The sequence below is a fragment of the Ostrea edulis genome, chromosome 5 (genome assembly GCF_947568905.1).
Source record: "Ostrea edulis chromosome 5, xbOstEdul1.1, whole genome shotgun sequence".
Classification (NCBI taxonomy): domain Eukaryota; kingdom Metazoa; phylum Mollusca; class Bivalvia; order Ostreida; family Ostreidae; genus Ostrea; species Ostrea edulis.
Genome location: NC_079168.1, coordinates 12,012,742 through 12,028,655, shown reverse-complemented (window position 1 = coordinate 12,028,655; position 15,914 = coordinate 12,012,742). Strand labels below are relative to the sequence as shown.

Below are 15,914 nucleotides of genomic sequence, written 5' to 3'. Positions count from 1 at the left end.
GAAGTTGGAGCTTAGCCTACGTCACATTAGTCAGGTTCCCGAGACCCCTCTGCATTTATTATACATAAATGCAGAGGGGTCTCGGGAACCTAACTAACGTCACCAATCGTAACTACTCGGCTATTTCCGTAACCGCAAATGAACCTCGTATGTGGATCGACGCCATCAGAGTTGGTTGCTACGTATACATAAACTTAACTTTGACGTCACAGACGTACGTTACATTATGAAACGTGAACTTTCAAATGCATCTAAGATATTATACACATCTAAGATATTGCACCCCTATCAATTATGTATTAGAGTGAATAAGACGTTAATGATACCAAAACTGAATCTGTGGTGAAAATATAAATAACATATTATTCGAATGTGCTACACGGGCAGATGAAAACAACCCATGGTCTCGCGCGGAAATGAGCGAAATGAAAGAGACGTATCCGGTAGTTAGTATTTATCCGGAATGCTAGTGCGCAATGGCGGCAATAAACAAACGAAGCGGATACGTTGAAGGAAAAACTTCTTTATTTATTTCTTACCGTTATGTAGACCAGTGAAAATAATGTACAACGATTAATCGCATAAATCCCATGAAGAATAGAAAACTGAAAGTAGGGCAAACATAGATCCCTGGACATATCAGAGGTGAGATCAGGTAAGTAGGACTATTCTATGCATGAATGAAATGCAAAACTCACTGTCTGAACCAAATTATCCTACTGGTTTCACAATTCCATTACATCGAAATGATCATTGTATTTTCGTCCAACCCCCAACAAATAATCGGAAAGTAGACATTGATTTGGGGGAGTGGACATCAAGGGGGGGAGGGGGTAGAGGGGAGCTAAAGTGTTAAGATGAAAATGGGGGGCCCGAGGGATGTAATCAAATTCATCAGTTATAACATGTATACCAGAACTAGTAAATGCACAATTGGCTGGAAAAAGAGCAATATTGACTTGTATAATTATATAATGTGTATGTTTAATTGTTCAGAATGCAAAGTTGCAGTATGTATTCACATAGACATATAACGGATAACATATCTGTTATATGTCTATGCCCGGGGCAGGGTTGGCAAAAAAGTGGTCGATATGAGGCCGGTGGTCAATACTGGTTGAAACTGGTTAATACTGGTCGATTGAAAATTGTTTGGTATACATAATATACTTATAAGTCATAATATTACATAAATAATGTACAAATGACTGTTGAATATTGGGGAGATGTAAAAGTTTCTGTTCAAATTCCTTAATTTAACAAGAACTACCTTAGTATAAGTATTGTTTCATCAATCTTCATTTTAACTGTTGAATAAACATTTGAGAGTGGGTTAGTGATGTTTTCATAACAATAACAGGTACACTGGTCATCTCTGGTCCCAGCCTATGCTTATTAACACCTGTCCACTCTGCTTCCTGGGCTCAGGTAATGTCCAGCTACCTTTTATTCTTAATCTGTCCAGGTACATGTATTAAGAGGTCTGTCTCCAATAATCAAGTTATGTTATAGAACTGTGACCCTCTGGTAGGTACTGAAGATATTTCGGTCAGTTTTAGCAAACCAAATATATTAAACTTATGAAATTACATTTGATTATCTAATGAAAAATATTAATCAACAATTGATCCATATAATGAAAAGACTTAATTTATCTTTATCTTTGCAAGAAATGTACAAAAATAGGAAAATGGACAGTTTAAATCACAATTGACCATTATTGACCACTTGGGGAGTATTGACCGGGACAGTTAAAACCACTGGTTAAAACCGGGGGCGGTTTTAACCGTCCAACCCTGCTATGCCTCTATGGTATTCAGAGATAGATCATACTAACTAATTACTTTTTCTTTAATTAAGTGAATTTATACATTACTTGTTTCTCCTAACTACATGTACTACTTTATGGCATAAATTGAAGATTCAGTCCCTGGTGTTGGAGATCTTTTATCTTGAAAACAATAGATGCTAGTGCCACACAACCAAAGAATGTAGTAAACATACTGCTACCTTTGCATGTATTAATTAGCAAATTAAGGTACTAGGAAATATAAATGTAAGGAACAAATGTCTAGGGTGTTTTTTATCTATTAAAAAGATTGTATCAACTCTAAATCTAATAAGTAAAATTTTGTAATATTCCAGCTTCAGGAAGTTTATCCTATCATAATGGAGATGATTATAGCTACTTTGAACCTACTTTCATGGATCTACCATATTATCTTTTTTTTACTATGACATTTGACTGTTACTTTTCAAAGAAGGTGTAATTTATAAGTATAACGTGCATCACATGCAATTTTAATGATGCAGGCAAATAATTTTGATGCAATATAATTAATAAAAGGCAAGCGTGAACTGTAGATCTACCCAGATTAGATTCAATAAGTACATATAAATGATATTAAAATCCTGCGTGCTCGTTCCATATAATGTCCCTTGAACATTACAAGTATTTACTTATTCCAAATACATGTAGTTCAAAATTAAGTCAGAAATTCTAAAAAAAAAAATTAAATTAAAGTTTATTTCAGGAAACAAAGCCTGTCTGAAACTCCAAAATGACATTTCCAGAAAGCTGAAGAATGGATAAAAATGTATCTACCATCTTACAACCCAGATTTCATTCCACTGAAAAGAAAAGGGACAGGGTAAGAAGTTATTATTAATAAAAGATATATATATGCTGAAACATCTTAAAAGATATATTGTTAGCTCACCTGAGCTGAAAGCTCAAGTAAGCTATTTTAATCACTTTGTATCTGCCATCTGTCTGTAAACTTTTCACATTTTCATCTTCTCCGGAACCACTGGGCCAAATTCAATCAAACTTGGCATAGATCATCCATGGGTTAAGGGGATTCAAGTTTGTTGAAATGAAAGACTATGCCCCCTTCAAAGGGGCGATAATCTTAATATAGCTAGTCCCTGTGTATATATATGCATGACTTGTGATGTTGGTATACATGTATGCGTCCTGTTTTATTTCAAATTTCTGTTTTTATGTCTATGCATGCAATTATATATCATTAGTGCTTTGTGTTTTTTTAATGCTATATAGTCGGTTAAAGAGCTCTTAGCTCATGTTTATTGTTACCTGTATATAGTTCCGACTTTAAATAAAAATTACTTACTTACTTACTTACAAAAATGTAAAAATAGGCCCGGGGGGGGGGGGGGGGGGGGGGGGGGTGGCATTTAAAAATCTCCGTAAGAACCACTGGGCTAGAAAAGTTCAAATTTACATGACAGCTCTCTGACATAGTGCAGATTCAATTTTGTTAAAATCATGGCCCCGAGGGTAGGGTGGGCCACAATAGGGGATAAAGGTTTTACATACAAGTATATAGGAAAAATCTTTTTTAAAAATATTTCTTGAACTATTTAAGCTAGGGCTTTTATATTTTGTATATACATTTTTTACGAAAAGTTCTTTCATGTGATGCAACAGTGTTCGATCTTGTGACTTTGACCTGAAAGTTTGACCTACTTTTGATAAAAATCTGACCTATTCAATATCTCAACTATTTAAGACAGAGCTTTCATATTTTGTATATAGATTTCTTATGTCAAGATCTTTTGTATCATGCATGTACCATGATTAATTACCTTGTGACCTTGGTCTTATCCAGAACAGCAAGATCTTGTCGATCATATTGGTGTTGAGGCGGTGTTGGGGCATTTCTGTGTAATGTGAATTCATTTTCAGTAATGTTGTGATCCTTTGGGGCTCATGTAGGCTGGGGCCACAATATGGGATCAACATTTTTCATAGGAATAAAGACTGAAATCTTTTTAAAATCACAACAGCTGTACAATGACAGGGCCAAGGTGACTCCGTTGAGCGATGTGGTTCTTTGGCCTCTTTTACTGTTTAAGACGCATGTATTTAAAATTTATCATAGGGTATATTTGCATTTATTTTTTCAGAAATTTTGCATGTCCATGTCTTGGAAGGTGAATAGGTGAAAAGTCAATAGATGCTTACCATATCAGATGCTTGCAGAGGATACTGGGGATAAAGTAGCAGAAAATTATGGAAAACAGGAAGTGGCAGCCAGGACTGACATCAATGCAATAAACAATGAGCTGAGGAGACGGTGATGGAACTATATAGGACACGTGCTATGGAGGGGAGGTGACAATGACAGTGAGATGGCGTTGGGTTGGACACCAGAAGGGAAGAGGGCATTTAAGAGACCGAAAACAACCTGGAGAGGAACAGTAGAAGCAGAAAGAAAGATTGCAGAATGGAGAAACTTGAATGAGATCAAGATGGTAGCAATAGAACAGAGTGGATTGGAGAGAGTCTCGGTCCTATGTGTTTTTGGCATGGAGAGAACTAAGTAATGTCTAGATTGTTGGAGATAGGATGACCAGGAATATGAATGGATGTGCTGGAAACTGTACTAAGACCCTTATGTATTTGGATAGATTTACATACCATCATGATTTTGCTATGAAAAACTTGAAAAAAATCCTCAACTCATATTGTAGCTGACATTGTACATTTGTACTTATTAATATTTCAAATGAACATATTTTTAGACATACAATATCTAAACTTTGGAGTCCATGTACATCTCCACATTGGATAATAGGTTATGATGTATGTGTGTGAAATCTTTTCCTATGGTATGCACATGTTAACACATTAGTTTAAATGATGATGTATATCTTATGACTATGGAAGAGATTGTGTTCAGAACAGAATATGTGTCTAGAAGAGTTGTTGCCCTTGAATGTAATTCATTATTTACATGGGGTTGAAAAATAATCCAGCACACAGTAGTACTAAATGCATTATGTTAAAATACATTTATGAAGGGTATAAGTGATACTGTCCATTACTGATTAATACACTTTGTGAAATCATATTGTTATGTTTAATAAATTTCAAGGCTGCACCTTTGTACATTTTACAATATAATATTCTGCACTTTGGTATCAAATTCTCTTAACCTAATTTAAGAGTTACATATTCATTAACAGCAAGTTAATTATGATATGCTATGTAGTTTGTCAAAGGGGCATTAGCTGTGAAAGTGATGGCAACCTTTTTATTCAAAATCTCTCAATAAGAATATATATTAATGCCTAATAATAATATTTATTTTGTACAAAAACATGAGAAACCTAATAAAACGACAATAGATTGTCACTTTTAGTGTATAGAAATACATAAGGACGAATTATTGTCTTGCAAGACAATAATCATTTAATTACCAAAATTCATGTGATATTCATACACATTAATGTGCCTGTTTTGGGGTTAAAAGGTGTTTGAAATAATTAAATACTGGTGTTATCACTGAAATATACATGTATGATATGGAGCAAATTTCATTTAATTAATTTTTTGGTATCAAAATGGCAGCTAATGCCCCTTTAAGAATAACTATTTTCAATGCACATCATAATAACCTTGTTAAGCTTGAAAGAATATTGGCTATAAGGAATCTTGATCATAAATATTAAAAATATTTTTAATTTCTTTCAAGGAGTTCCTTATAAACAAGCATAAAATCATGATTATAGTACATTGACTCTTGTGTGTTTCAATCTGTTAGACTTTCCCATTTTATTGCATTTCTTGGAAGTTGTGTTAAAAGAATTGGTGGTCTTGAAAAAGGTTGTTGTAGTGAACAGCAAAGGTCAACTGCTATTCAACAGTCTGTATACCTAGTCACCAAGGGCAAGGGTAGAGGTCATGTGGTTCTGCATTTCACAGGGCCAGTTAAGGGGCTAAAAGAATACAGTGTTAATGACAATTATTTCCATGGAATAATGAGAGACATCTCCCATCTCTTGTTATAGTGTTCTTCTTTAAAGATTTTGTGGGAGATGAGAAATACTTTATTTGATGCACAGACACCAAATTAAAAGTGGAGCTTGTTGATCCTAAGTGACATCCTTGCCATTATCTTCAATGCAGTCTTTCATGTGTCTTATAAAGGTTTGCAAACACTAGTGCTTGCATAATGCACAGACACGTGAAGTGGGTAGTGTACGTGTACAGATGTTGTGTACACACCACCACCCCTCCACTGTCTACAAAATATATACCTGTATAACCAGTAATATCACCAGAATATGTTATTTCCCCACCGATCATCTTCATAAGTCATTATGAAGTCAGTTCTACATTCTATGAGCTCTGGTGAGATATTAATACATACCGTACCACTGGATCTAAAAGAAATCCGTTTTACCACCGTCCCATTCCAATTTGATATCCTTTACTCTCATGCGCTTTAAATCAGAGACGGGATACTTTTAACTTTGATAAAGTTGAATTTTCCATTATATTCACAAGCATAGTAAATTATCATCCCTTGCGAATTATGATATACTGGCTGACCCCCCCCCCCCCCCCCCCCTTACATTGCATGGTAGGATGAATCCGCCCCCTTCTTTACATGTATGGTGTTGAAGTTTGGAAGAGAACATCTGTTATGGATTTTTTGGACCCCTTTTTATTTTCGTTTGATAGTCAAGAATTTTAGACGACCGCGAGTTATCCTCTGCTACCCCCCCCCCCTTCAGAAAAAAAAAAACCCACGCCATCTGTCTGTCTGATGCTCTTAAGATTCTTATGTGCAACAAAAATGGAAGTTCAGTAAAATTTCTGGCAACTTTCTTGCATATTGTATTGAAAAAAATAATAATTTTGATTTATAGTCAATATTAGCCCTAAAATAATATATGTCTCTGATATGAAGCCTACCAAAAATACCGTGTAATTTCATTCCAAATGTACCTAGCCAAATTTGTCATGTAATTGGATATGTAAGGTATTTTATATCTATTAGAAAATATTTTATTAAGATTAATTTTTCGAATTTGAATATGGCGTATTATACGCCAACAATTATTCCGGAAATATATTATCTATTGGTGACGTTTCACCCAAGTAAGTATAATCTCGCGAGAATACCGCTTGTTTTCATCTGCCCGTGTAAGCACATTCATATTATTCAGGGATTCGGTTCTGGCCTTTTAACACTCATCCACGGGCGCGCTTCCGGCGAAGAAATGCATCGATTTGATGCAATTCTTGCGCCGATCCACGTCCGAGTCTTCTTACCGGTCACGGAAAAGGACGAGCGCGTGATCCGATTGTAACGTCACATGAACACTGACATGACGTCACAATAGATGAAAAAATAAAATTATGTCGTCAGATCTAGTTGGAACAAAGGGATGTAGATCAGAATGATTTTTACATTTTTAACGCTCATTCAGAGAATGCTAACCTATGCTCAAGTTACAAAATTTTGGGAAATTCGAATATCTTAAAATACCTGAATTCTGCACTCGCCCCCCTTGGTAATTTTAAGTTCCTGGTAATTTTTAACAATACGACACAGCGATGCGATGTGAGTGTTAACGGGACATGTAGTACCGCGTACATTCCGAGACGTTTTAATCAAAATATCAGTGGAGGTCATGTCCGGCCAGAAAAGTGTTTTATAGATAAAAGAAAAATACGTTACAACGCCCATGATCCATACTGTACATGTATACAATAACACAAACGTACGCCACCTAGGACTAGAGATGGGGCCTGAATATGTGACAAATCTGTCAGCGTATGATCTAAATTCAACACCCTGAAATCATTAGACACAACAAAGATATGCACATACATGTATATGCACATTTATTAAGGATTCGGAGGGCCTCGAAAGCGATTTCTGTCGTGTAAATAAATGTAAAAAATTTGCAAGGGGGATTACAATGTCATATAGCTTTAGATTATAAATATGCATATATTCTATTTAGATCATGACGACATCGATTGTATTTTTTCAGGTTTAAATAAATCATAAGGAAAACAACAAAAATATGTGACTTCAGTAGGCCTACATGAAGCACACAAAAATTAGCATTTTGTTGTATATAGGAGATTCGATATTTCTACCGATCATTAATGATCAGAAATCACACAAAAGAAATGACCTACAATAGATAAATTGAAAGTTGGCAACACGATTTAACATCATAATCTGTAATATATATATTTTTAAATAGAACCGGCTAGTTTGTATTATTGCCATTCGTTTGTTGTTGTTCTTTTAATTCTAAATTGTTGTTGTTTACTTTCAAACAATCAGTCCTAACACGGTCTACAAAATTTACCAAAATGCCATCGGGTTCGTTGCATGAATGTGTCATAACGTTCGTGACTCATAAATAACGTTTCTAACGTTATTTGACGTGGTATGGGGAATTACCTTAGCCTAAGTCATTTGTACTATTTTCTATCATTTTAATAAGGTGAAATTAATAAATTGATCCAATTTTTAAGGTTTTTTTTTTTTTTTAAATTAAGTTCTCCCAATAAAGTAATTCAAGAAATCAAAGGATTTTGTCATTTATTTCTCCTTGAGTGGAAGAAATTATTGCTTCTTTTATCGTTTAGTAGATTTTCCGAAACAAGATACAGCGATATACCTTAAATTTGAAAATTTTTGCAGGTACATTTACGTCCCCATAAATATGACCCATAGAATCTGAAAGGTTTCGAAACAAGATAGTTTTAGTACCAAACATGTACAGATACGTAAAATTTTTCCTCAAGTTCCTTTTTTTGTTGTTGGTTGTTTTGAAAACTTTAATATTTTGTGCTAAGGAACAAAACCTCTCCGTTTGTAAGTGATTCTTTTGTACCCAAGGTTACATGTGTACAAATATCAGATCTCTACAAGCTACAGAACAAAAGTTACCCATTACCTTATAATAGACAGTTAAATCTCACAGGTGCTTGGGTTCAGGACCCCCCCCCCCCCCCCCCCTTCACAATAAGCTGAGAGAGAGAGAGAGAGAGAGAGAGAGAGAGAGAGAGAGAGAGAGAGAGAGAGAGAGAGAGAGAGAGAGTCACTTCCCTGGAAGACAAAGTCTCGTGGTGATCATTGTCCCTTCTCTAGAACAAAGGTGTACATATGAAGCAAGAAAATCCCAGTGTAGTTATTCAAAAAGTTGAATTTTGATTGCTTGTTGTTTTACTTTTTTACTCATATTGAGATGTCACCAGCTGTAAGTGAAGTGCTATGAAAGGTGAAGATAACGAACAGTGATCAATCTCATAACTTCTACAAGCAATACAAAGTACAGTTGGCCAAAGACGGACCCCTGGACACACCAGAGTGCCTAGGAGGAGTACGCATCCCCTGTTTACAGGTCACACCCGCCGTGAGCCCTATATCTTGATCAGGTAAACGGAGTTATCCATAGTCAAAGTCAGTGTGCCAAAAACGACTTAACAATCGGTATGAAACAAGTCCGATAGCATTTGACCCAATGATACGTTGTATTGGCAAACTAGATTGTTATAACGACCATAGAATTTGCAAAATACTGACTTTAAACGAGACTGTTGAAACCCCTGGCTGCACCCTGCTATAAATTCAGACCTATGGCTATACATGACACTGTGTAGATTCTTTATCGTACCAACGCCTGTCGTGACACGTCACCCCTGCATACGAAAGACCCGTGGCTCTCACTTCTAAATGACGAATATTTAGCGAAGGATCTGATTGTAAATTTTTTAACGTCCCCCTTGAGAATCTTTCACTCATATGAGATGTCACCATTGCCGGTGAAGGGCTGCAAAATTTAGGCCTATGCTCGGTGCTTACGGCCTTTGAGCAGGGAGGGATGTTTATCGTGCCACACCTGCTGTAACAGGGGATCTCGGTTTTTGCGGTCTCATTTGAAAGACCGCACCATTTAGTCGTTTCCTACGATAAGCAAGGGGTACTGAGGACCTATCACAACCCGGGTCCCCACAGGATTTAGCGAAGGAAGTTTTACGTCTTAGATTTGACGTGGTCATGATAGAGGCGCACTCATAACCACAAAGCGAACGCTGAGCCAACGCAACCAAAAGTTGATTTTTGCAGAAATGGTAGAACCAAATGGTTTTAATTTAAAAGAAGACATTGAATTTGGCTATCACGAACAGTCAAATTTGCATTCTGTACTACCGGTAGTTTTAAATCATGCATGAAGAAATTTCTGGGAACAAAGTTTAAAATTTTAGAGTTTTATAAATGGAATCTTGGCCCACTCTATTTGAAACGCAAACTTGTATTGGATTCTGAAGGCTGTTTCCACTGATCTTCTTGACTTACTGGGAGGCACTATAGTAAGTTGTCAGAACTTGTTTCCAATTCTTGTCAGCATTATATCAATAATCTGAAATACAATGTACTAGTATGTTTAAAACAAAGCTCGACTTCCTAGTGCAGTGGGAGTACGCCTTGCATACTTATAAACTTAATTCTTCATTTATTACATGAAAATGGGACTGAAAGGTAAATCAGGACACCATTTTTACTGTCTCCCACCGCAAAGCGGAAGGGGACATAGAAATACTGCGTGCGTCCGTCCCACTTGACTTTGTGGACGCAACTCCCCTGAAACCGCTCAACGGATTTTGTTCAAATGTTGTAGGATTGTTAGTCATTATATGTGGTTGATCATATTGCGCCGTCATTTTGATTCGACAAATTTTACAGGAGTTATGGGACTTTTGTGCTTGAACTTTTTTTGCGGTGGTGGGGGACATGGCTACGCGAAGCATTCTTGTTAATTTTTTTTCTACTGATGAAAATGTAAAGATAACGAACAGTGAATAATCTCATAATTTCTATAAGGAATACAAGAGTCGGGCCAACACGGACCCCTAGACATACCAGAGGTGGGATCAGGTGCATAGGAGGAGTAAGCAACTCTTGTCGATCGGTCGCACCCGCCGTGAACCCTATATCTCGATCAGGTAAACGGAGTAATCCTTATATAGTTCAAATCAGTGTGTAAAGAACGGCCGAAAAATTAGTATGAAACACGTCAGATGACATTTGACCCAATGACAGGTTGTATTGGCAAACAAGATCGTTATAATGACCATATATTTCGCGAATGCTAGCTTTAAATGAGACTGTTGAAACCCTATATCATCAACTTGCTTGTCAGTAGCCTGTCTCGATTTAAAATCTGATCATACGCAGAACAAGCTCTTGCGTATTGAATCAGTTGAGTGGCATAAACACCATATGTAGGTGATAATGGAATATTGCTACATAAATGGGAAGATGACGATGGAGAAGCTGAAGTAATCCCAGATATCATAACGTTGAGTTGTTAGTTTGCTGTAAACAGCAATGTTCAATAAAATATCTAAGTACAACACAGACGTGGAAAACTCTGTGGTGTCTTTTATTTCAAGTTCACTGGGATATATCGTATCGATCGACATATGAATGGAAATGAATATTGTTAATAGATTAAACGTCATCGATATATTTAAATATTGAGATAAAGGCCACAGCAATGGATTTTTTCTTCTCATGTAGAAGCCTTGGAATAAAATCTGCCTCGTAGGAATATAAAAACAAGTCAGATAATAAAGGAGCACAATTCGTGCCAATGGGAATTCCAAACACAATGAAGATATTGTCAATGAGAAACTCCATCATATTTTTGATATCAGCTTCAGATTGTGTGTACAATTGAAGTGGTGCCAAGTTCGATTAAAATACAGTTGTATTAATGAACCTTACAACCAAAGATAATGTTGATACAAGCTTTGTCAGCTGGAACCAAAACATATTCCTCGTGTAACCTATCTAAATTACCGCTGGTTTACTAAATACAGGTGGATAGATGGTACACACTTGTGTTAGACTTGTGTCTACTACGTGATTTTGATATTCCTCTTATACTAAATGTCCATTCTGATTTCTGACAAGGTATCAAGTTATTTTTCATATTTAGGCCAACGGCTGGCACAATCTTCGACATGATGAAGGTCTGTCGTCAATTGAAAGACCATGGTTCTCTGAATTTAGGACCTTTTAAAACAAGTTATTTCATGTCCCCGTTCTCAACAATATCAACATCACTAGTGATGGCATGTCCAGCTGAACTATAGCTGAAAGAAGACGAAGAACAATAACATGTAGGTGGATTAAGTACAAGATGGTTTATATCTAGGCACTGTAAAGATTGTTTGCAATTAAAAAAGTGTTAATGCAACAGTAGAAGTATATTTGTAGGAGACTTGAACTTCAAATATGTTGGAATACAAGACTGAACTCTTTTATGACAAAGAATGCTGCTTATGTTGGCATCTATTTCTTTTTAATTTTTCCCCCCAGTAAATTTAAGGTAATTCCACCCTTTTTAGAATTATAGGTTAAATCTTTTATTTGATTGTTGATTCTTCAAATAATATATCTTAGAAAGAGATAAAACTGATAAAATAAGTACTGTATGTTGCAATATTAATAGAATTTTTATCAATTAGCACAATATACCTGTTATCAACGTCAGAAAATTGCAATTTTCTTTAAACAGCATTATCAAAATTTCCCAAAAACTGGTTGTAACGATATAATAGTATTCATAACAATTTCATGAAACTGTTTCTTTAAAAAAATATATACAAAATGTGGGTGGAAAATAAAGGAAATATATCGCATAATGGACTTGACTTTGATTTAATGAAAACAGAGTTATTGCCCTTGGATTCAATATTTTGAAACATATAGTTGATTATTCATATATAAGTTAGACTTTTAAAATATGTTATGGTTAACAAGATTTTTTACAATAACTATTGAAAAAGACTCCAACAAAATTTATATTCCTGGCATGCATAAATCTTATTAAATCATTGACTTTGCAAAATCTTATGACGTCCCAGGAAGGTGGAAATACCTTAAGTTTAAGAAATTGACGGCATTCATTTATTGATACCAAACAATAGTTAGCGTTGAAAATTTATGAAGAAAAAATGCATGATATAGAAAAAAAAATCTTTACATCTTTCCAGATGAAACTCTGATTCTGATGTATATTATACACATCAGAACAAATTCGGATTTTGTTAACTGTTCTTAACCATGTATCCAGCAGTCTGTCTGAGGATTTTAAAAATAGGCCTTGCAAAGGACTATCTTTTGCTTTATTTAGAAGAAAAGCATAGACCATGGCACATATGCGGATCCAGGTATTTGTGAAAGGGGGATCTAGCACTTGTTCTTTTACGTACTTTCCTTAAACTCCATCCTCATTATACCCCCATTTACCCCGTTGCTGGGGTACATTACATCTTAGGGAGATCGTAAGAAAGTCTTCCTGTACATGAATATACCGAGTTAATTTACGACTTGTTTCCAAATTTCTAGTCGAGAAAGAAAGAGAGAAAGAAAGAGAGAGAGAGAGAGAGAGAAGAAGCTGATTTAAAGGTTACTCCCAATAGGTTGGAGGCCGCCCAGGCCCCCAGAAGCTTTGGGGTAAATGGCTGCATAATCCTGTATTCTGACCATTTCCTTGCACTTCTTTTTCACTTTCAAATTGTCTACTTCTTAAACAAAACTTTTATGTTAAATATACTATTTAAGAATTCTTAAGTGATACTTGTATCTGGCGGAAATATCGTAAATATATAAGTATCCACCTTTCATATCATTTTGACTCTTGCAGTAATTATCTTAAAGTGATAAACTGTCATATCGTCGGTATTTTTAAAAAAATTTTTTTTTTAATACTTTGCAATACTCAGAATATCCATGTAGTACAACTTTTACGTGTCTGGGTTATTTTTCTAAATCGAAGAATGTTACAGTGTGTGTTCAATATGGTTTTAAATTTCAAAATTCGGTTAAAATTGTGCTTTATGTATTGTATAAACATGCGCGAAATAAAACAATGCTATATGCTATATGATTTTCTGGTCCCCGTAATACAGTTTTATGCGTTAAATTTGGAAAGATTGTGAACATGATGTAGTTTTATAATACATGTACGTATTCATTGTGTCCTGGGCTACCACGGAATTACAAACGAACTGCATTCACTAATTAAAGTGCAGGGGAATCGTGCAGGTACTAATTATCGTAGATTAATGTCTCAATAATGCATGTTTGATCGTCTTTTTACCGACATTTTCGGCGGCCGAATTAACGTCTCAGTAGTATAATTGGGTTTAAATGTCGGCCTCTGTCGTTTTAAGGTGATATAATGTCTCATTTAGGACTATTATTTCTTTAGATAATTCATGAGGTTTAAACAGCTTCGTTCTTCTCCTGCCTGAGTTTATGTATCCTCTTCGAGTTGTCTTTCTTTGAAAGGCCGTTGAACATGCAATAGAAAATAATAAAAAATACTACGAGAGAACTATATGTACGGAGATAGTACATTTTTGCCTTTACGATAACATATATTAATGTATTGTGAGAACATACTCACTAACCAGGATTTGTCAGCGAAAGAGAGAGATGACTGGTAGTCATTTTATACATTTGACAGCCCCCCCCCCCCCCTTCTCGCTCCCTCCCCTCTACCCCGTTCCTAACCCATTTATCATCAATTGTTTAGTCAAATAAAGCTTCATTTTCTTATTTTTTGTTGTAGAAAAGGAAATTTTCTGGCATGGTTTGATTTGAGAACAGACTGACAGATATTGCGATAAGTTGCACTCTTTACAGACAAAACCATTCTAATTAAACCAAAGAAACTCAACAGGTGTAGCTTTTCAAATTTACCCACAGATTTTTAAAATGATGCTGATGATATATTACTTAGTATTTTAGAAGTACATATGTCAAACAGATCGAAATCATTAATTGTGCAGTCCGATACAAGTTTTGCGTGGTACTCTAATGGGCACAATTTGTAATAACAAGAATCAAATCATCAAAGTTTAGAATCCTCGACGATAAAATGAAACGCTGAAATATACCTTCATTACCCACGTTTGGACAAAGTCACGTGACGATATCAACGCTGGTGGCCTATTAATGCAATAAACATTTGTTTCATCGCTCAAATTTCAAAATGCGACGAGAAAAAATAACAGTAAATTGTAATTAAGTTGCACCTAGACGAGACCACGATACCCCCACAGCATGACAGGTTTGTGGGGGGAGATATAAAATGTCTTAATACGCACCTGTGTTTAGATGTTAGGCGTAGTTTACCTTCACCATCACCTGTCCTGACATGTGAAAAGTGTCAATGTCTCTGTGAAATAGGAAAGATTCTGAAAATGTTTTCATTTCATGTAAAAAAAATACTTTTTTTTTTTTGCTCAGCTCAAGTTGCAGACCAATAAATAAAATGATAGGCAAATACATATTGGTGTTTGTTGAAAGTGGTAAAATTTTATAGTCAACCTTGCAAAATGAAATCATTATTTAAGAAAAGTAGGAACATTTATTTGAACATAATTAATATCGTAGAACTCTGTTTGAACTAGGAAAAAATGTTCTCGATCGCATCCTGTTAACGTTCAAGGTTCCAAGAAAACAACTAAAAATCATTACATAATGTCAAATTTTTGTCTAATTTGTCATTTTTCATGATACCCTCCGCCTTTTTGATCGCACTTGTGTCAAATTTGGCCTTGAAGCAATGTAAGACTTTACAGTCATTTGGATGCAAAATAAAAACCTAGCTATTCCCCCCTATGTTTGACACGTGAAAGCTATTTTTATTTGGACATTAAATCTGTTAAAAATGCAGCTGCAGATCCCCTGATAGGCTCCGTATCTCATATCCGCAATAAAAAGTAGAAATCTTCGGAGAAATCGTTTCTACCACAGTTGTTCTCAAGATGTTTTTACTCAAAAATAAAATAAATGAAACCATGCATTTCTTTCAGAACCAGGGAACGGAAAGTACTTGCAAAAGTCCACGAAAGAGAGGTGAAATTCGTTACACTGTTTATACAAGACAAAACAATCGACCCATATTTGTCAGAAATTTTAGTCTTACAATAACTTTTGGACAAAGTAACTGCATCTCCTCCACGACTATGAGAGTTTGTTTACTTTTGACAGAAAAGCGACCAAAACAAAAACAAACAAAAAACTGGAGTACTCTGCACAGCCTTGTTTATG

General features: G+C 35.4%; 1 long non-coding RNA gene across 1 annotated transcript; it reads left to right on the top strand.

Moving 5' to 3' along the window:
* Positions 1 to 374: 374 nt before the first annotated feature.
* On the top strand, positions 375 to 4,907 carry LOC130055138 (uncharacterized). Its single transcript, XR_008803397.1, has 3 exons — positions 375 to 655; positions 2,535 to 2,651; positions 3,931 to 4,907. It is a non-coding gene; the product is annotated as an uncharacterized LOC130055138 (long non-coding RNA).
* Positions 4,908 to 15,914: the final 11,007 nt, after the last annotated feature.